At 35.3% G+C, this 23516-nt stretch overlaps 1 non-coding gene across 1 annotated transcript; it reads left to right on the top strand.

The window, feature by feature from the left end:
• The first annotated feature begins 12535 nt into the window (after positions 1-12535).
• Positions 12536-12642, top strand: LOC141663113 (small nucleolar RNA R71). Its single transcript, XR_012551198.1, has one exon. It is a non-coding gene; the product is annotated as a small nucleolar RNA R71 (small nucleolar RNA).
• Positions 12643-23516: the final 10874 nt, after the last annotated feature.

Here is a 23516-nt window from a genome sequence, read left to right as displayed (position 1 = left end):
TCTTCATAGATATAAGAAGACAACTGGTTTTCACTTAGGAACTGTACAGGAGTCAGACACTATTACCGAGGAGAGGAGTACATAAGAACTTGGGTATAAGTCATCCAATAACTCCTGAATCTCCATCCCCACAAGAACCACTACCTCAAAGTGGTAGTGAAGGCTTAACTCCTAGTCCAGTAATTTTAGTTGTTGATCCTGAAGGAAGGATTCATCCAATACCCACAGAAGCTGATTCTTCAGAAGCATAAGGTATAAATACTAATTTATCTTTATCAATATTTAATTCTGATTCTGTATTATCAGCATTTACTTCTAGTTGAAATCTTAATGAAATGACTAATACTAGAACTTTACAAAGGAATAACTCTAGTCATATGATCACATACATCTCTTCTCAGCCACCTCTTATTTTTGTAGGACAAAATTATTTGAGCCTTTCATGTGAGAATGAGAGAAAAGATCTCGAGAAAAATAGAATTAAAGAGAGGCAGGATCCTTACCTAGAAAAAGGAGAGGTAGATGAGTTTTGGGATTTAGTTAATCCTTGTGAGAAAACTCTGACTATTAAAAGTCATGAGATGAGTGGTGTGAGGAGTATTGAGACTACTTTAAAATAATATAGAGATTTAAGTGTTTTTATGAAAAACTTTGTAGGTGCACAGAGTACTAATGAAACAGCTGATGAACAACAGTCTGTAGACCCTCAGAGAAACTCTGATGTACCAAGTACTGATAATCTCCTTGCAGGTTTAAGTATTAATACTTTACTGCAGTCCACTCAATCTATAATTCCACCTCTTGTTATTTTCCATGTTCCTACTATTGATGTAGATGCAGAACAGTCCACTCAAGCTGAACCCATGATTGCAGAATCACCACAACCTTTTATTGGTACTGAGGTCTTGGACATAAATCCTGATGTTCCACCTCATATGGCCACCATTCTGGAAGATGTAGAGCTAAATGTTGATGACATGGCAGTTTGTGAAGCAGCTGATTCTCACATAGCTTCAATTCCTGGTGATTTGCTAAATGTTGATGCTGAAGATGAAGTAGTTCAGTTAGTAAAGGAGCCAGTTGCTAATGAGGAATCTGTGCATGAGAGTGAGTTTAATGATGGAAACAATGTCAATGTAACATTAGATCCTGATGAGGATCTTGATAAACTTTTCTTTCCTGAAGACATGTCTGAATATGAAAAGAAAAGGAGACTAGCTGACCTGAATGCCAAAAGGTAACATGAATTTTTTAATGAACTTTGAATTTCTCAATGGAAGGATGCTCATTATCCAATATTTGTTACTCATATTTTTGTACTTTTGGAGAAAGCTGAGAAGAACATTCAAAATCCTTACATTTTGAATAATTTCAAAGTTTCAGCCTTACTATTCAAGTCAGTTCAGAATTCACAAGAATCTGCCAACTCTCAAAACAATAAACTCAAGGAATCTTTTCTTGAAACCAAGTTGACCACATCTAAGGAGATCCAAAAGCAGTTAGCACCCATTCTTGATAGACAAACACAAATGGAATCCAATCAAACTAGATTGGAGGAAACTCATAATAAGATGTATGGGCAATTGAATGAGGTCTAGCAGTCAATGGAGCTATTGTTTCACTCCTACTTGGTGATGATGCCAAAAATGGGGAGAAAGTGCTTAAATCTAAATACAAGCAGCTCAAACTGATAAATGCTGATAAGGATGGTCCTGATGGTGATAGCAAAGGCAGTAAGAAGGAAGTTTTGAAGAAACAAGGTGGAGATCTGATTGGTACTAGTGGTACATCTAAAACTACTAGTCAATCTAGATAAGGTGGAGAGAGAAGGAGATCTGGAAGGCAAGTCTCAAAGACTGTGCAAAGTAAAGAGCTGACTGTGACTAAATCTCAACAAACTCTGAAAGTCACAAATGTTGATGATGTCCAAGGCATTTTGGAGATAGAAGCTGGTGCTGAAGCAAGTCAGTATCTACAAGCATTTAAAGTAAAAGGGAAGAAAACAACTCTGTTCTACAAGGATCCAAAGATTCAAACTTTTTATTCTGAGGTGAGTAGAAGAATATTTGATAAAGATAATCCTGCAGTTGATATGGAACAACTTAGGCTTATGAAGGAAGAATTAAAATAAATGAGATCAACAAATACTGATGTTATCTCACCTTATGAAGATGTTCCTGGTAGCAGACCTACAAAATGAGTAATAATCAAGGAGGTCAGTTAAACTGATGTTGAAAGGCCTTTAAGGTCTCAAGCAATTTTAAATGCTGATAGGAGTTATAAGGGGAAAGAGAATATTGGTAAGAAATTAAAGCCAAAGCCTAAAGCAAAATCCAAGAAGAAATCAGCATCTAAAGTTTCAAAATCTCAAACATTGATAGATCTAATTTATTCAGTAGTTGTAGCTTATGATGGTGCAGATGAAGATAAGATTCAAGAAGAAGAAGCCAACCAGTTCCAAAAGGAAATAAAGATAATTCTTGGAGATGATTGGTCTTAGAAATTATAACTGATACCAACCTCTAACCATGCTCAAGTTGATGAAGAAACAATTGTTGAAGCTCAACCAGTTACAACCACTGATACTACTCAAGTTATTGACAGTTCAAGTCAAATACAAGCTGAGTTCACAAATCCTTATTCAGAAAATGTAAACTCTGATATTCCAGAATTGACCTTAGAAGAAAAGAAGAAGTTACTATGGGGAAGCAAAAAGCCTGCACCAGTAAGAGATTCTTTTGAGACTATAAACAAGATCTATAGTAGAAAATCTCTGTCTAGAAGAGCTGGTAGAACAAGTAGCTTGGGATATTCAAAAGCTTATAACTATGTTGCTGATGCTTTAATTCTAAGGGAACCTGGAAATCTGATAGGAATTGGGAATCATACAAGGCTTGAAGATTTGCATAAAATTATATTAGTACAGATTGTGAATGATGGAATTGGTGAAAAGCTGATTTATTTTCTGGAATCTGGAAGAAGGTTAAGGCTTACTCAAGAGCAGTTGAAGAATAAACCATGACAGGAGTTGGAATTTGTCACTACTTTACTTAAGGTAACCAACTCTACTACTGCTAGATGGTCAGAATTTATGAAGAACATGGTATACATGAAGCAGAAAGGAATGACATACAAGTCCAATTACATTCCAAAGTTTATTGATAAATCTGGTTATACTATTGATATGTCTATTGGAGGAGCCAAGGTGGTTAAGTCCTTAGGAAGAGAATTTCTTACTTTTAATCCTGATGGTAAAAAAAGTTGGATTTTTGGAACTAGATGACTTGTTACTTGGAAGATCAAATCTGCATGACCTCAGAGCTGTTGTTTATCAGAATGATGAATCTATTGAGGAGCTTAAGGATATCAAACAGAGAATGAAAATGTATATAAATATTATTAAAGATACTCTACTCAAGAAATTCCTTGATGAAGCTACTGATTATACCAGAGTTTAAGATTGAAGTTAAAGTCTGAAGACACTGATCGTAAGATAGACTATTTATTTATATTTCTGCATTTAGATAGTTTTGACATCATCAATTTGGAACTTGTACATGATTATATAATGCACAAGTTTGGGGATATTGTTAGAAGAAATTGATGATATCAGCATATAAACTATCAGAGTTTATTTATCAGTATTTTATATCAATATTAAGAAGAGGTGACGTCATCAACAATTGTCATCAGCATTTGCTGATTAGTATTTGACATCAGCATTTGGTCACTTCAGCTGAAAGTCAACAGATATCGAAGAAGGTTAGGATTTGCAGAATACATGTTTGTATAGGACTTTACTTATTGTAGCAATCAATACATGGATATGTTTTAGGATTCCTTATTGTAATAGAATAGGATTCCTTATTGATTGTGTAGTTGTGCAGTATATAAGCATATATTAGGTTTACACTATGTGTGTCATAAATTGATATATCTTTCATGTAACCTAGCATCTCTCAAGGATTATTGTTCATCCTTTAATAGAGTAGTTTTGTAATCAGTTTTTATCAGTCAATATAATACTGTTTCAATTTATTGAGTACTTAATTCCATTTATCTGCATAAACTATTTTCACCCCCCCTACCGTTGTATTAAGGACCTAATAGGATAATGCTCTCATAATTCAAAAACATTATAGGAAACAAACCATGAAAAATAAAAATAAAGCAATTGGTTTGACAAACCTTTGAGAAGCAATATACAAACTAAAAATAAGATATACATGCGACGAAACAAATAATAGTTTGAAAATTTTAAAATAATTAAACATTCAAAAATCCCATAATTAGTATTTAGCAGAGGTGACGTCAGCAACAATTGTCATCAGCATTTGCTGATCAGTATTTGACATCAGCATTTGGTCACTTCACCTGAAAGTCAGGAGATATCGAAAAAGGAAAGGATTTGCAGAATACATGTCGGTGTAGGATTTTACTTACTGTAGCAATCAATACATGAATATGTTTTAGGATTTCTTATTGTAATAGAATATGATTCCTTATTGACTGTGTAGTTGTGCAGTATATAAGAACATATTGGGTTTACACTATGTGTGCCATGAATTGATATATCTTTCATGTAACCTAGCAGCTCTCAAGGATTATTATTCATCCTTTGAAAGAATAGCTTTGTAATCAGTTTTTATCATTTAATACAAAACAGTTTCAATCTGTTGAGTACTTAAGTCGATTTGTCTGCATAAACTGTATTCACCCCCGTCTACAGTTATATTAAGGACCTAACAAGATAATGCTCTCATGATTCAAAAATATTATAGAAAACAAACCACAAAAAATAAAAATGAAGCAATTGGTTTGACAAACCTTTGATAAGCAATATACAAATTAAAAACAAGATATACATGCGACGAAAAAAGAAATAGTTTAAAATTTTTTAAATAATTGAACACATAAAAATCCCATAATCATGCAAGACACCTTTAATTATGTCATAAAATCTTTCTAATGCAATGATCTTTTAATTAAAAAATGGAAAGAAAATTAAATATGATTAAATGACAGCAAAAGCTAAATGACAATCAAATTAGGAGTGAATTATAAACTAAAATAATATCTAAACCACTTCATATTGACCTCAATGTCACAATAAAATCTCATATACAATACTAAAATCAAACATTCAAAGTAAAACACACTCAAAAGAATTCTATACCAAAAACAGAACAAAATAAAAAATATCATACAAAATATATCAAAGTGAACTCAAACCAAGCAATGTATAATCAACAACAGTGAACAAACGGCAAGGAGACACATCAAGGATATATTGTGACAAATTATACGTCTAATATTTTGAATAATATAGAGTAAAAGGCATGATAGAAATGCTTACTCCAAAATAAAGTTGATCAGTAATCCTTTAAACTTCACAAAATTAAACTATAACAAAACCCCTAAATTAAAATAAACATCAAAATGGACATCAATCAACACGAAATCAAAACTTTTATGCCTAGATTTCTATGTGAATATCTTTAAAATGAAAATACCTCTTCCCAGGAAAATACAATAATCACAAATTATTGCGTACATCACCGTGGAATCTCTGCATCAAATTCTTATGAACTAAAGCACGTTAAAGACAAAAGGCCAAATATTTTAAAATATGTTGCTCGTGCGGCTAGTTCCGGGAAGGGAAGAAAGAGAGTGACTGAAGAGGGTTTTGTTTGGGACTGTGTTGTATGCATTCTGTGCGTGTGCGTGTAGTGTGTTAATCGTAATTGAGAGATTGAGATCATATTATGTAATGAATGTGTAGTGTGTGCTCCTACGGAGAAGGGAAGAAATATATAATTTTAATACATAATAAATAGTAAATATGCATTATAAACTATATAAAAAACTCAAATCCATCGAATAATAAGTAATCGCATTTAGAACTTATTGCAAATTCATATTTTAAAGAATATATACTCTTTATAAACAAGAGAATCACCTATGAAATACGGTAATGTCATGGTACTATTAAAAGTATCAAATTTTGTTTATCACTCAAATTTAGATTTATTCCCTATAATATAAATAATAGTACAAGATTTATTTATTTTATTTTGGTTTTTTGGTTTCACTCACATACCCCTATAATTATAATATATTATATATTTTTCATCTGATTTTCAAATATAACACTCTACCATGACAATGTTTTAAATTTTATGTAACTAAATAATTAATGTAATATATATGAACTAGCCAATTGGAAGTTCTGTGAAAATTAACTGTATTTACTCACTTCATTGCTGAAGGTTTCTTAATAATGTTCGACTTATGTATGGTTAAATTATTCGTCAATTGTGTTGCTCACTCTTTGACTAGAGTTTTAATGTAAAGTGTTAGTTATGTCTATTTAACAATAATAATGTTGAGTTTGGTGTTTTATAAGATTTGAATATTGAAAAATATATTTAATTTTAAAACAAAATTGGTAATAATAATATTAATTTATTTATTATATATATTAATCATTATTTAGAATTATTTTTTAAATATTATTTAAAATTAATATTTAAATCTCGTCCCGTACTTAGCACCGATTATCAACTAATGTTTTTTAATATGAAGAATGGTGATATTATAATAAATATTTTCCCTCACTGTTTAACAAAAAAAAGATTTGACCTCAAATTTTATACAAAAAAATAAATTTTCTAATATCATATAATTTGTGATTACGTAAGATCATTCTAATTTATTTTATAGGTAAAGCGGTGCAGATGGAGGACTGAAACTTGAACACTTTTAAAACTCAATCATTTGTTGACATCTAACATCTATCTATCTTCCATCTATCTATTATATATATAATACAACAACATGGGTTTTGATGAAAAATTTAATTCATATGACGATTATGCCCCCATATTAATATTTATATAATATTTAGTTCACATTTATTCTCATAATAAATATCTTCTAAATGACGCATCATTAATATTTATTTCACACTTATTCTCACAATTAATATATATTAAATGACGCATATACTTTATTATTATGATTGTGTATTTAATTATAAATATATAATAATTTAATTATTCATGTAATAATTATTTAACTCAGTCATTCATTTGTTAAAATTTATTAAATTTTCATGATTAATATACATATATACATACATATTCACACATACATACATACATACATACATACATACATACATACATACATATATACATACATACATACATACATACATACATACATATATACATACATACATACATGTGCATATGTATTAGTGGGCGAAAAACGAGTACTCAAATTGAATAATCGGCAGGGATACTAATATTTAATTCATATGAGTATTATGCATCTACATCAATATCTATATAATATTTCTTTCACAGTTATTTTCACAACTAATATATATTATGCTTCATTATTATATATGTGTATTTAATTATAAATATATACTTTATTTTATAAAAATTATGTAACTCATTTATAATTTGTTAAACCCTTAAGTTAATGTGCATGTATTATTTTTTTTACTCAGTCATTCATTTATTTAAATCAATTAAATTTGCATGATTAATATACATAAATACATACATATTCACGCATACATGCACGTATACATACATGTGTATATGTACTTACTTGGGTCCAACTAGAGGGTCAAAAACAAGTTCTCATACTCGTTCGAGATACTAATTTTTATAATATTAATTACGTATGACTCATCAATCACATTTTTGACATTCAAAATATTTTCAATCATATTTCTAATTGTTAGGGCGAAAACACGCGCTAATATTCACGCAAGTATACGCGTTCGCAAGTGGTATAAGATATAAATCATATTTGTTCCCACAGAGACTGGTTTAGGTTAAATTCAATTTATGCACCTATGCAACAATGTATGGTTATCGCTCAATGCTAAGACAAATAACAAATTGGGTTTTTATTAAACTAAGAGATTATACTAAATAACATTAACTAAGAGAAGTAAGGTTGAATTACTATATATGACAAACATGGGATTCTAACTTCATTAAATACTTCATTCTATAGCCTTTTCGTTCTTAATCTTAGCATGTGATGGTGATGACACTAATCAGATAACACGAAACTGATAAACGCCAACTTTCATTGCACGAGTACCATTCTACCAGACATCCACAAAAGAAATAGAAGCTGAATAGGCACCAATTATATTGAGACCCTATATGTCTATAGAATTTGACAACATAACGGTTTAAGCACAAGTTATCTATCGTGATTACATAGGGCAAGTAAAACGGTTAGAGTTACCTACGAATCATGCATACACATACATGAACCTATGCTAGCATGGCAAGTTCTAAACCTCTATATTCACTGTCGCTTCAATAGAGATTAACACACTATCTTATATGTTAGCTACGCACATAAGACGAATAAGCACAACCAATACTAGGATATCAATCAATCACCACACACCAAGATATCAAAACAAATTAATTATTGAAATCCATAAGTAAATCCGCTAGAACCCCATGATAACGATTAGCCCATAATCGAACTCATCGTCACCATGGGTTCCAATGAAAGCATGGTATAAAACAAGGTCTTAATAAACTGAATAATAACTAAAGTATGAATAAACGAGATCTAGGTTCAACAAGAATGAAAACGAGCATCGAAAGTTACAACTAATTCAAAGAATCACAAGTTGAAAAAAGATCTTCTTTTTCAGAGTTGTTCTGTGCTTCTAGGTCTTCTCCTTGGTATCCCAATCTTCCCGGATGATGAAAACCCTTTTTTAAAGTATATATACGCCCCTAGTGGACCTGGACCCTTAAAATCGTCAAATTCCACTCAAAAAAGGCTTTTTCAGCGACCAGCCGCGCCCTGAGCGGCCGCTCAGCTCTCCTGAGCAGGCGCTCAGCTCTTTAGAAAAAATTCTGATGAATATTGTTTTGGCCATAACTTGAGTTCTACTCGTCAGAATTAGGCGATTCAACTGCCCACGCGAAGCTATTGAGATTCTCTACAACTTGAAAATGGCCTTTGATTCCAATTCTGATCACTTTTTATCATATTTCCTTTAAAAGCTCTTTTCTTCATATAACTGATACCTGAAATGCAATAACACAAAAACACATCAAAATACCAACAACTTGAGTCCAAAACACAAATTTAAGCTTGTAATAAAGCATTCCAAGTGGATATATAATCCACTTATCACACCCCCAAACTTGAATCGATGCTTGTCCTTAAGCATAAACAGACTCAAAACTACAAAACAAACCTAATGCATGAATGCAACTACGTGAATGCAACTAAATGATAATGCAATCGATCCCCTCAGAATAACTATAACCAAATGAATAAGCCAATGCCCCAAAGAATGCAATGACTGTAAACAGAGCTCGAATAAATCCCACAAACCAACTCACAAACCAGAAACGTGCGTGTGTGGAATGCTTAACAGATATCTCTCGATACTAGATCAATAACCATAACTTATCTATCATCGAAACAATCAAAAGTTTATAAACAGAATAGACAATAAACGCATTATGACTCACAACACCTCCTTTATACTAGAGTTATACAAGGATTCACACTATTATTGAACACATAGCAAAGATGCTTATTTGACCGTACAATGAATGAGGTCCCAAAAAACTTATGCAATAATACCCATGTAACGAGCGTTAGGTTAGCGGATCCCAGACTATAAAAGCCTTAGGTCACTAGGCACAAAGTCCCCTAGAACTTAATAACTCGAGTATTAAAGAGCTCATTCTTGATCAATTATGCATAAACACATACTTTTTTCTTTCTCTTTTTTTCTTTTTTTTTCTTTTTTTCCCAACAATTTCTGAATGAGTGTGTTTCGCTCCATCTCATTCAAACCTAGACTACTCATAAAAATATGAGCCGGCTACTAGCCATTTGATGCCTTGCCTTACAACAACTAGCAATGAAATCCAAGTTTTTCTCCAGATAAAAAGAATCAGTGTTTTTACATCATTACAAGAATATCACAAATTCTAAATATAACCAAGTGATTAAATCTCAACAACAAAGAAGTATGATCATGATCTAGATCAAAAGCAACCCTATAAGACTGTATGAAAATATTTGTTTCTGGCATCCAAATCAATTCATTAAGACTTAAAAATCCCTTTATTCGTCATCACCACACTGAAATCAACATCAACTTATCAAATATCATAGTTCATCTTAAGGGATCATGCTAAATATGCATGCAAATGCAACTATATGAAATCACATAAAAACAAACAAATATGTCCTAAATGAACAATCATGCAAAAATATGAATGAACTACAACTAAATATGCAATATGAATCTATATGAATCTATATGGACACACACTATTAATCCTTAGATTATCACCCCCAAACTTAAAATTTTCAATGTCCTCATTGAGGGCAATAATAAGGATTTCAGGCATACCTAGTCGTTGGAAGAATCACCCTCGTCGGGTGGAGGATCAGGTGGCCAATCAACCTCGCCACCTGTGTCTCGAACAATGGTACCGAAAGCATGTGTCAAATCTGCAGCAAAATGACGGTGAATGTCGTGCATGGCCTCCATACACCTAATTACTCGCCTGTACTGCTTGTCACCAACACCAGTCCTATCAACTACCTACTGCACATGAGAAGAACCCTCTGTAGGCACTGGAGGATCCGTTCGGCTACCCTCTACATCATCAAAGATATATCACAACCCCTTGTCAGGGGGTGCACCTAAGAATGAATAACTCCAGTGATCTGGCTTTCGGTTGAGCTCAAGTATGGGAGCTTCTTGAATAAATGGTTCAAAACGCTCCTGAGAAATTTTCAGCTCTGCTGACCCAAGAGAATCGAATGGCATATCCAACTTCCTCTTCCACGGAGGTGCATTCAAAACCTGCATTTGCTCTACTTTAAAGCACTCCTCTTTAGCTGTGGGTAACTTTATTTCCTTGAACACATTAAAAGTGACCTTTTGATCATAAACCTTCATCGAAAGCTCTCCTTTTTGTAAATCGATCATAGTTCGGCCTGTAGCCAAGAATGGTCTTTCCAAGATAGTGGGAATCTTCTTATCTTCCTCGAAATCAAGAATTACAAAGTCAGCAGGAAAGGTGAGTTTATCCACCTTGACCAAGACATCCTCCACTATACCTCGTGGATAAGCGATGGAACGGTCAGCTAGTTGCAATGACATGTATGTTGGTTTCGGATCAGGAAGACCAAGCTTCTTGAAGATAGATAAGGGCATCAGATTGATGCTAGCTCCTAAATCACATAAACACTTATCGAATGATAAGTTTCCGATGGTGCAAGGAATAGTGAAGATTCTAGGATCTTTAAGCTTCGGAGGCAACTTCTGTTACAGCACAACACTGTATTCCTCCATGAGAGCAACGGTATCTAAGTCATCGAGCTTCACTTTCCGAGAGAGAATACCTTTCATAAACCTCACATAGCTAGGCATCTGTTCAAGAGCTTCAGCAAAAGGTATGTTGATATGAAGTTTCTTGAACACCTCCAGAAACTTAGCAAATTGCTTATCCAGCTTTTTCTTCTACAACCTCTTAGGAAAAGGAGGTGTGGATAGATCTGTTTCTCCCCTGTATTACCCTCACAAGGAGTGTGTTCCACAGTAGTCTTCCCTAGTTCCACCTCTGCTTCCTTCTGCACTTCTTCTTCAACCACAAATGCATTTTCTGAAACTTGAGATTTTTCAGGCTCTTCGTCTTGCTGAATTTTGGGGCTTGCGACCTTTCCAGACCTCAAGGTGATGGCGTTCACCTGTTCTTCAACTTCCCTCTTGCCTGGATTTATTTCTCTAATCACTAGAAAGTGTTCCTGGTGGCCGATTCAATAAGGCATTAACAATTTTCCCTATTTGGTTCTCCAGAGTTTTGATAGAAATAGCCTGGCTTTGGCATATAAGAGCCTGGTTTTTGCACATAAGCCTCAACTCCTCCAATTTAGATTTTTCATTCGAAGATAGACCTGCATCATGATTTTGTTGTTGAATTTGGAGTTGTTGTTTTGGTGCAAATTGTTGCTGAAAACCAGGAGGGTTGAATTGTTTTGCTCCAAACTGCTGGAACGGTTGTTGCATCGCATTCTGATTGTTGCTCCAGCTGAAGTTAGGATGATTCCAGTTGTAAGGATGATAAGTGGCAGGAACTGGCTGCTGCGATCTCTGAAAGTTGCTCACAAACTGAGCTGAGTCACTAGATATAGCGCATTGCTCTGTCGCATGCGGACCTGCACACAGCTCACAAACACTGGTTATCTGCTTAACACCATAGTAGACAACGCCTTCAGTTGAGCAGTGATAGCCGTAGCTGTATCCACCTCAAGAACTTTTGCTACCTTGCTCTATGGCAATCTCTGTGCTGGATACTGATATTCATTAGCAGCCATCAGTTCAATTAGATCATGAGCTTCCTCATATCTCTTCACCCATAATACTCCGCCTGCTGCTGCATCGAGCATGGGTCTGGACTGTGCTCCCAACCCATTGTAAAAATAATTGATGATCATCCAATCAGGCATTCCATGATGAGGACACTTCCTAAGCATCTCCTTGTAGCGCTCCCAAGCTTCATATAAAGATTCTCCCGATTGCTGCGCAAATTGAGTAAGAGCATTCCTGATTGCAGTTGTCTTCGCCATAGGGAAGAATTTAGTAAGAAACTTCTGAGCAAGATCTTCCCAAGTAGTAATCACACCAGCTGGTAGAGAGTGTAACCAGCTCTTAGCCTTGTCCCTCAGAGAGAATGGGAACAGTCTCAGCTTCACAGCATCTTCAGAAACACCATTGAACCTGAAGGTGTCGCAGATCTCTATAAAATCCCTAATGTGTGTATTGGGATCTTCCGTTGGAGAACCCCCAAACTGGACTGAAGTCTGTACCCATTGAATTATGCCAGGCCTGATCTCAAAGGTATTAGCTGTGATAGATGGCCGGATAATGCTAGATTGAATGTCATTGATCTTGGGTTGAGAAAAATCCATCAAGGCTTTCGTTCGTGTTGCTGGATCTCCCATTGTAATAAGCACCTGAAACACAAACAAATAAACCGTGAAAGTAAAAGAATCCGAGTCAGTGAACTTTAACGACCACTGATGACAAGCACATAAACTAAAAATTAACACCGAGTCCCCGGCAGCGGCGCCAAAAACTTGTTAGGGCGAAAACACGCGCTAATTGTAACACCCCCAAATCCGGGGTCGGGGATCCGGGTTGTCACGAGTTCCATTTCCCTTAATAATACTTAATCTTAATAATCAACCAACTACTGCGTACTGTGACCCCACAAGATACACACACACCACAAGTTATAGTCTCAGAGATGAATACCAAACAATAACACAAGTGATTTTATTCCATAATTATAAGTCATTACACCTCAAAAGGATTTCTGAATAAATTTACATATTCTTTGTCATTATTATAATTCATAAATATACATAAGTCTGGTACATCAAAAGTTACGAGATACTTCATTAAGTTACGAGATACTTCATTAAGTTACGAGATACTTTATAAGACTTGAATAGATTCAATCTTTGAAATATTATTGAATGAAATGAAGTTACGAGATACTTCATTAAGTCCCGATATATATATATATATATATATATATATATATCCATATATATCTCTCACATATTTCCTGAAAACCTTTATCATGTAAAGTATGAACAGAGTTGCAATATCCAATGAATTTGGAAAGAAAAGAATTTTGGCATAAACCCCATATCTTGCCGATCAGGCAAAGATACCAATAAGTAGCCTTTTCTACTGTAGATGGATGAATTCCTCGCCGGTCATCACCCTGGCCGCATTAGGACCTCGCGCTAGACCGTTACCCGGCCACTCACGCGTGGATGGACTGTCACCCAGCCTCTTACACCTTCATAGACCGTACCCCGGTCTGTCGTTTATGCCGACTCAATTAGATGGACTTACTTCCCGAACGTTGGGCAAGTAATCAAATTGTTTTCTCAAAACAGCAACCTCGTTGCGAATATAAAATACACCACATTGCCGGATCCCCAAGATTTTTGAGCGAATATTCAAGTCTCCTTCGAAAGGAAGATCTTAAATCTGAAAACGAGTTTTGGGATCCGCTCTAACTTTTAAAATCATTTTGAAGACTCGAAAACATTTTTAAGAATGTTTGGAGTAAAGCTGATTTAATGAAATAAATCAGTCCCGGTATATTAGAAAATATCTGAATATTATTATTTAAATAATATTCCCATAAGGATAATCCTTATAAAAATAATTGAAGTAAAAGTTTTAAAACTTATACTTGAAATGAATAATAAATAACCAAAGATATACTTATACGAAAGTACGATCTTTATTTGAATAATCGAAAATAAGTTTGATTATCGAAACATTATTCTTTAATAAAATAAAGAATATTATTTAATAAATAAGCGGAGTCATAAGTCCTCAAATGAATATTCAAAATAATATTCATTAAATAAAATAAACGGAGTCTTAAGTACTCGAATGAATATTCAAAATAATATTCATTAAATAAGGTAAGCGGAGTCATAAGTCCTCGAATGAATATTCAGAATAATATTCATTAAATAAAATAAAGTTATCGAATAAACCTTATTCGATTAATAGTTTTGAAAACTATATCAATATATATATATATTATACTCGGGAACAGCGACTCCCGGTTTAGAAAAATGTTCATCTTTGGGTCCCCTATACTAAGGGTATACGCAACTACTGCTTATCTCTAGCATAGGTATTATGCAATTTATAAGCAATTGAATCAACAATTAGATATCAAGATTATAAAACAGACATGCATATATACCATATCACATGCTCCAACATATCGCAAGATTTGCTAATAACAATCATGCACTTATCACAAGATAATGCATATACATATATTTACATCACAACAACAGTATAACGGGTAGAGAACTTGCCTGAGTGCTCCCGGATAGACTTAAGCTTAGAGTGGGTCTGATAACCTATGAACAATAACATAAGTCGGAATTAAACCCTGCTCGCTTAAGAAACTAGACTTTAACCAATTGAACCCTAACGTTCGCTTTTGCGCTTAACGATTCACTTAAGTCGCTCGAGTACCCTCAGCTGCACCATTTTTAATAAATTAACCATTCAGAATTTTAAGGCAATTCTTTTGCGAGTACCTTACCAACTACCTAATCCACTTAAAATAATTGCTTCATACCCCAATTAGTCAATTAAAGTCCTTAACCAAGGTTTCAGAGTAAGGCGAGGGGTAATGGTTCGGTCGCGAAGCGCCGTTACTTAAAACGGTCGTTTCTCCTAAACCGTACATCGGATTCAAACGAACCACATATCAAAATGAAGCTCGTAATATGAACTATCTAATCATGGCAATGGTCAAAACCTAACAGTGAGTTCACGGGTGCTGATGTTAAGAACAAAAACAGTCTAAAGTAAATCGGGCATTACGACGGCTATGTTTACGCGATTACCAAGTTTTAAACCACCCCAAACAACCACCATTCAACTCACAACCAACAATACAACCAACCCTAATCCAAACATTACTACGTCAGTCCCCAAACCTCAAGATTTTCCAATTTATACAACCCCACACATGAACTACTAGCTATACTTATGTTTCATTAACTAAAAACAATATTTCAACATCCAAATCACTACAAATCCAATCCAAACTCTAAACACACAAGCATCATGCTTCTCATTTACTATAACCATCAAAACCATCTTAATACTCAAAGTAAAGTTAGGGTTTGGAGGTGTTATACCTTCCTTGGAGTGATTAGAGTAGCCAGGAAGCCTTAAGAAGCCTTGAGAAGCCTTAAGAAGCCTTGAGAAGCCTTGAGATAGCTTAGGAATGCTTGGATCTTAAAGTAAATCAAAGAAAATAAAGTTAGTAATCTTGAAAACACTATTCATCATCTTCTTCCTTGATTTATTGGAAGAGATTCATGAAGAAATATAAGCTTAAACTCCTAGGATGTGCTTATCTAATCATAAGGGACCTTGGGTAATTACCTTGCAAATTAACAAAGCTAGAAACTTGATTTTTGGAATTTTTCTCCTTGAAAAAATGAAAAAGCCGTGAGCTATGTGTTCTTGGAAGAGTATTTGCTTTGTTGAATGTTTATGTGGTGGAAAATGAAGTGAATGGGATATTTGGATGATTTGTTGGTTGTTTAAAGTGAGTGGAGTATGACTAAGAATGACATCATCTTGGTGACTTCATCTCTTGCCACTTGTCATCACTTGGTGGTGGAAGCATCTTCTTATGCTAATCCTTGCTTAATTGTTTGGTTAATGACCGCTTATCTGTTATACGGTTCGCTTAATTTTCGTTCTCGTTTATCATTTGAGGGATCATACCCGGGATCTTATTACTTGGGTTCCCCTAAACCTTTCTCAATATATTATATTTCTTATATGATCCTCTCTTATAATCCTTGAATTTAAATCCTTTTATCCTGTTACCTTATACTCAATTCTTTCAGTATCTGGTGGATTTTTGGGAAAAAATCAAGGTGTTCGAATTTGGGTTATCGACGATCTTTACATAAACTTATATACCATATAAAGTACTAATAAGATCTCAGAATAACAATAAAAGAACCTCTACAAAGTGTGGTATGAAAAGTTTTCTTATTCAGCATAATCAGCAAAATCACTATTCATAAGGGTTTCAAAAAAATTCCAAAAATTGGGGTTATTACAGTCTCCCCTCCTTAAAAGTATTCCGTCCCGGAATCAGATAGAAAATGAATAGGGATACTCTCTTAGCATTGCACTTTCTAACTCTCGAGTAAATTTTCCCACATTGTGGTTCTACCACCAAACTCTGCCTAGTTTGATAACCCTTCTCCTAAGCACTTGTTCCTTTTCAATCTATAACCCTTCCTGGTTGCTCCATATAGGTTACGTTGAATTGCATGTCTATGCGCTCATATGCCCCTATTTGTCTGGCATCCGAATTATACTTCCTTAATATTGATACGTGGAACACGTTATGAACTTGCTACATGTTCGGGGGTAGGGCTAGCTCATATGCTAACTTCCCAATACGTCTTAATACCTCAAAGGGTCCAACAATTTGTGGGCTTAGCTTTCCTTTCTTTCCGAACCTCATCCATCCTTTCCAAGGGAATACCTATAACAACACTTGGTCCCCTACTTCCTATTCCTTGTCCTTTCGTGTCAAATCAACATACTTCGTGTGCCCATCTTGGGCTACTACCAGCCGTCCTCTGATTAAATCTATTATATCCTTGGTCCTTTGGACCACTGCTGGTCTAAGCATCTTGCGCTCTGCAACATCATCATATCATAAGGGAGATCGACATTGTCTTCCCTCAAGGATCTCATAAGGCGATATCTCAATACTAACATATGATCTATTGTCGTAAGAAAACTCAATCCGTGTTAAGTGACCATTTCAAATTCTTTCAAGTCTATTGTACAGACTCTCATCATAGCTTCTAGCATTATAGCTTTTGTTTCTCAATACCCATTCTTTTCCAGTTCGTAATCGCTACTATCTTCCGTTCCTAATATTATACTGGTTATACTTTTGCTCGTTAGCGTTCTATAACCTTTTAATAATTGCGTCAACCTTAGCATCACGAACGCGTTAGATTCGGAATACCACTGCACTGATACTACTCCTTTCTAGCTGCTTCTATCTTTGAAAGCTTGATCCATCGTATAGAAGTAAAAGAATTTATTGAGAGATCACTATGATCATGAACACTTGTTATATCGCATAGTTAGTACAGAAGGTGGCCATCCTTTAGTACTTGACAAGCAATTAAACAACATGTGGTATCCTACTAGGCTTCTATCACACAGATAGATAGTCATTCGGCAATACCTCCCCTTCTGGAAGGGTTGTTCTTCTCAGCTTACATGAAATGAAAAGAAGAGAAAAGAATGAACTGAAGAGAATTGTATATATGTAAAAAAATATTGCCATAAAATATCTGGCTTGGAATCTACCTCTGAACTATAGAGGTTTGTCATAGGAGAACAAAACATATATGTATTTATATCAACATCAAGTATTATAGCATCGTATTTCACATGCCTAAATATTTTTGCTATCCCATCCATCATTCTATGGACCCATGCTCTTCCTCGAGCTTATACACAATCACCTTTGAAACTCCCTCGACATCGAAAATCGAATCTGGGATCTCATTCTAGACATCATCGTTACTAGAATTCTATGCTTGCATCGCAACCTTCCTCGTATAGTCATACGACCCTCTATTGATAAGGAGGAATAAATATTCATTAGGTAAATAATCTACTTAATTAGTCTATTCAATGATAACTATACATCACCACGACCCGATTAGTGGTACTCAATCTCAACATTCATTACAATACAACTCTCACAGTTATCATTGTCTCATTATTCATAGACTCATTGGAGCATTACTATGGTCTACCACTGACCTACTGTAGTCATTCGCTTTCCATGAAGTCTTAATAGCTACCATACGGAGTCCATACATATCGTATCGAATTTTTCTAAGGAGGTAACATGATCACCGTTCATGATTCATGAAGAAAACTCCTGATCCTGACGTACATTCATGACATGAAGCAGATAAAATGCAGAAGAGTTTTAATGAAAGCAACGATAGTAGGTTAATACCATTCTTAATCATATGTCTATATTAGGAGACATGAAGCTCAAAGGTTCATTTAGTCCTTTTTGAAACATGGTCCTGGCTTATTCTCAAGATAGTTCCTTCTAAGATAGATAGCCCGCTCATGGCGATTACACGAATTAAACCTTTACCAAACTATTATTACGGTTGGGTATTGCATAGTCATCAGAAGGAATGTCAATCTTCCAAACCATAATACAACCTTCACGGCTTCAACCATTATCACTGCATTCCTCTGGCACGAGCGCCTATAATTGCTCGCTTGCACTTAGAGTGTCGACCACCTCATTGGCCTTTCCTAATAGTAATAGTTCCTTATAATCAATGTCTTTTAACCACCTTCAACTAAATTTTCTACCTCATTTCAATCACTGCTTATGTGAAAATGGTTTTCTTAAGTCCTGGTGAGAAAGAAAAAAAATCACCATTTTTCCATAAGTCATTGCCTTAGTCTTTAGATGTGAACATTGTCACGGCTGACTCTCGATCATACTTAGGACGTCTCTTATGATGGGTCCTTCTTGTTTTCACCAATCTTGACCCTCATTGGGTTGATCTATACTTTCTTATGGTTCAACATGTGCCCCACCTGGCATTATTATAATTACGTCATATTTCCTTTATCAAAATTTCTATTCTTGAGAACTTTGAATATTACCTTTTTCCTTGTAAAACCTTTAAGGTTATCCTTGAATCGCTCCTCCTGTATTCCGTAGATACAGGGCATATCAAAATACCATTTACTAATACTAGAACTATCGTCTATGTACTTCTAAAAAATTTCTATGCTGATCTTTAAAGGTTGTTGCTACCTTGATCCTTTCCAATTCATACTATCAAAACTCATGTTGTCCCTATTATGGGTGGAATGCCAACCTTCATGCATTCCCCTAGGATTCATCTCAAGTTATCGAAGTTATATCCTTAATTCCACCTTTAAAAAGGTACTTGCATCCTTCCATGGATAAATCAAGTCATATATCCTTGATAGATTACCTTATTCATCATTCCCACCTCGATAGTCTATACCTAATTTCATAATAGTATCCTTATTCAAATTGAGGTCAATCAATAAGGTCTCCAAAAGATAACTACGGTTATCTACTTTTCTTGCCTGATTTGGTACGATAACAAGGATGTTCTGGAAGATATTGGTCGTGTTCAACGTGAACTTCTTCTTAATAATTCCTTATTTACTCTTGTTGTTTATCTCAACAGTCATCTCAATGTTGGGATATCTCTCATACCTGGCGTCTCCCTTTCTGGGTATCATGCCACCGGTCTTACACTTCACATTCTTGAAGGTCACTTCCTTCATCCCATTTTCCTAATTTCTTACTTCCTTGTCTCCTCAGTCTATCCGCGTCTCATTATTGATCCTTCGAACTATCTCCAGGTTTCCTCGAATCCTCCCAACTTACAGGGGATAAAATATATGTATCTCTTCTGCCTGCAACCATCAATTTTAACTCATGGTGAATCACCCTCATCCTGACGATTACATACTTTTCTATTTCTATTGCTACGAGTCTTTAGGGTTTCCTCATACCCAACTTCCTTATCATTCCTCAAACTCTATTGCCTTTGTTTTCCTTTCCACTTCAGTTTCTTTTTATTATCCTTTCTCTTATCGTTATTTCATGAACCAACCCAACATAAGCATTGATTTCAAACATCCCGTCATTCTGGATTCGTGTCTTCAGAATGAATCTTGACAACTTTTACAACTTAGATTCATAATTCATCATACTCATCCGCTTTTGTTCTTGCTCCAAAGCTTTTACACTATCTCCTTATCCTTGGGAATTACTTTCCCGAAAACAATTGACTGAACTTTAATCAGTTTATCATAACCTATGGCTCTGTGCCTTTCTTGGCCTTTCACCAGCGGGTGACCTCTCTCTTAGGAGGGTAAGTGACAAAAACAGTCTTTTGCGCTTCATCAATCATTTAGAATATAAAATCATTTCTCTATTTCCTTTAGCCAGGCTTTTGCCTCGGCTAGGTCAGCTTGTTCCTTGGAACTCTGAGAGCTTAGCGACTTAAAGGTCCTAAAAGAATTTCTCACCGCATTGTTTCCTCAAGGTGGTGGTTGGGAATAAAAGTATAAGTTTTGTTTAAACAGGTCCATGAATTGCCTAATAGGAGTACCGTCTCGGGTCTCCTTTCCTTACTCGACTTTCTGTTTCCTTATATCTTAATTGTGACCTCCCTGATTATCACATTCAAGGTTTGCCCCTAATCTTATTCCTCGTGGGGGCATAATGCTTGGAAAATTTTTGAAAATCTCTGGATATTTGTCTTACTTACTTTGCTTAAATCCTTCCCTCGTTCAGTCCTTGCATGATTGCAAATTATGAATTCTCAAGTTTTATAAACTTCATGACACTTTCTTAAGTGTTCACAGCGCAATTAACAATATGAACTTATCACAAACAAACTAATCTGAACTGAAATTAACGAATATATACTTAACCATTTGTTCGAGGGTACAACAACTAAACACATTAAAGAGAATTACATCATTTGAGCTGATCGCTTCTATCCCAAAAGTACTACCATAGATAATCATCTAGTCATTAAAACTAATCATTCATAACTTAGGCTAATCCTCCAAAAGCGGTGCTGCATGAAATCTTTGTCAGATTGCTCAGACTCTGCACGCTAATATGGATCAAGAAATGCGGGCACGCACGACATCCCTAACCTGCTTCATTAAAGCGATGATGAGGTCTAAGATAGTTGCAAGTAGAGCTGGATCAATCTGACCCTCAAGATGGCCTCTGGCTGTAATTTGGGTGGTAGCCTCAATCATTTCCATGCTATAAGTTAATCCTGCCGGAAGTACCCCGCCCTCAATCCTTGGTGCAGTAAGTCGATCCAACAGATCACTCCTATCATTACGGGCCTCAGACAGGCCACCTAAAGTCATATAATAATCGGCGATAAGATAAGCCTGAGTGGTAGCATCTAGCAGTCCATGGGGTGCAGGTGGTGCAAACCCAGGAGATCCAAATGGATAACCAAGCACGGTATCAGGTGACCATGGTGCAGGAGATAAAGGTGGCATGTCCTTAGTAGGTGCTGGGCTCTGTACAGGGGAGGGAACAGGAATTGGTGGAACCTCATGGATGTCTACAGGAACCTCTGGAAGAGGGTCTGACACTGATATAATTGGTGTCGTGGAAGGCCCCACTCCTTCTGCCCTCATTATCCTTTGTGCTCTTGGTAACTCTTCATCCTCTAGTGCCACCCTCGCGGCCATTCTAGCTCTGGTAGTTGCCCTGACTACGGTCATCAATTCCTCAGCGGTCCTCTCTTCATTCTCGTCAGGATCCTCCACGAGATCCTCCTCAGCAACAATCCCTTCTGGGATAACATCCTCAACCGCAACATTTTCAATATGAGTCTCATCCGGTCCCTCATTAGGGTACTCTATTGGATTCACAATTTGATCTCCAATATGTAATAAAACATCCTCATGCTGATGCTCCTGAACCTCAGGGTTCGGTGCACCGCTGCCCTATACGAGAACGAACTATGTTACTATCATAATATTTATAAGGGTTCCCGTAAGGGTTTTAACTGTCAGTACTATGTTGGGTAGCCCGACTATGAACTTGGCAAGAGTTCTTATTATCTTTGTGAACTTATTATCTTAACGTCATATCATCTCTGAGGTTTATAACGCTTAGCTCTGATACCATTTCTCTAACACCCCCAAATCCGGGGTCGGGGATCCGGGTTGTCACGAGTTCCATTTCCCTTAATAATACTTAATCTTAATAATCAACCAACTACTGCGTACTGTGACCCCACAAGATACACACACACCACAAGTTATAGTCTCAGAGATGAATACCAAACAATAACACAAGTCATTTTATTCCATAATTATAAGTCATTACACCTCAAAAGGGTTTCTGAATAAATTTACATATTCTTTGTCATTATTACAATTCATAAATATACATAAGTCTGGTACATCAAAAGTTGAAAGCCTAGCCTATTGGTAGACCCTAACTCAGCTACAGCGGCATCAACGCCTACAGGAAACGGCGGAACGTTTCCTATCCGCTCGCGAATTGGGCGCTTGATCATGTTCATCTTGTCTATCTGTTGTTGTGTGATGAAAGAAGAAAGCAAGGGTGAGCAACAAGCCCACCGAAATCATATGTATTATAATTAACAATATATGAGCATTCTCCTAATACTCATGAAAGTCTTGGTCAAGAAGAAATGAACCAAGTTTGTTATTTTAATGCGACGAAGTCGCAAAATATTCAGTATACATATATACTTCTCAAATCTTTGAAATCCTCTGACATGTATAATATACACAGAGTTCCAGTTTATAACTGTATAAAATATCGTTGCAAGGTGATCTCATATATCTAACCTTGTCTCAACGTTTTTCTGAAAATCTTTGTCATGCATAAGATAATCATTTACTAGATATAAGTTGAAAAGATGAACTTACAAGATACTCCCATATACTTATATCTTTTCCGAATACTACTTGAACTACCACCGTTCAAGTTATAAGTAGTTTCAAAAGTTCATCACACAGATGAGACTACAAGATAAGACTTGAATAGATTCAATCTTTGAAATATTATTGAATGAAATGAAGTTACGAGATACTTCATTAAGTCCCGATATATATATATATATATCCATATATATCTCTCACACATTTCCTGAAAACCTCTGTCATGTAAAGTATGAACAGAGTTGCAATATCCAATGAATTTGGAAAGAAAATAATTTTGGCATAAACCCGATATCTTGCTGATCAGGCAAAGATACCAATAAGTAACATTTTCTAC

The sequence above is a fragment of the Apium graveolens genome, chromosome 5 (genome assembly GCF_009905375.1).
Source record: "Apium graveolens cultivar Ventura chromosome 5, ASM990537v1, whole genome shotgun sequence".
Taxonomy (NCBI): Eukaryota; Viridiplantae; Streptophyta; class Magnoliopsida; order Apiales; family Apiaceae; genus Apium; species Apium graveolens.
This window is presented reverse-complemented; position numbering and strand designations above follow the sequence as displayed.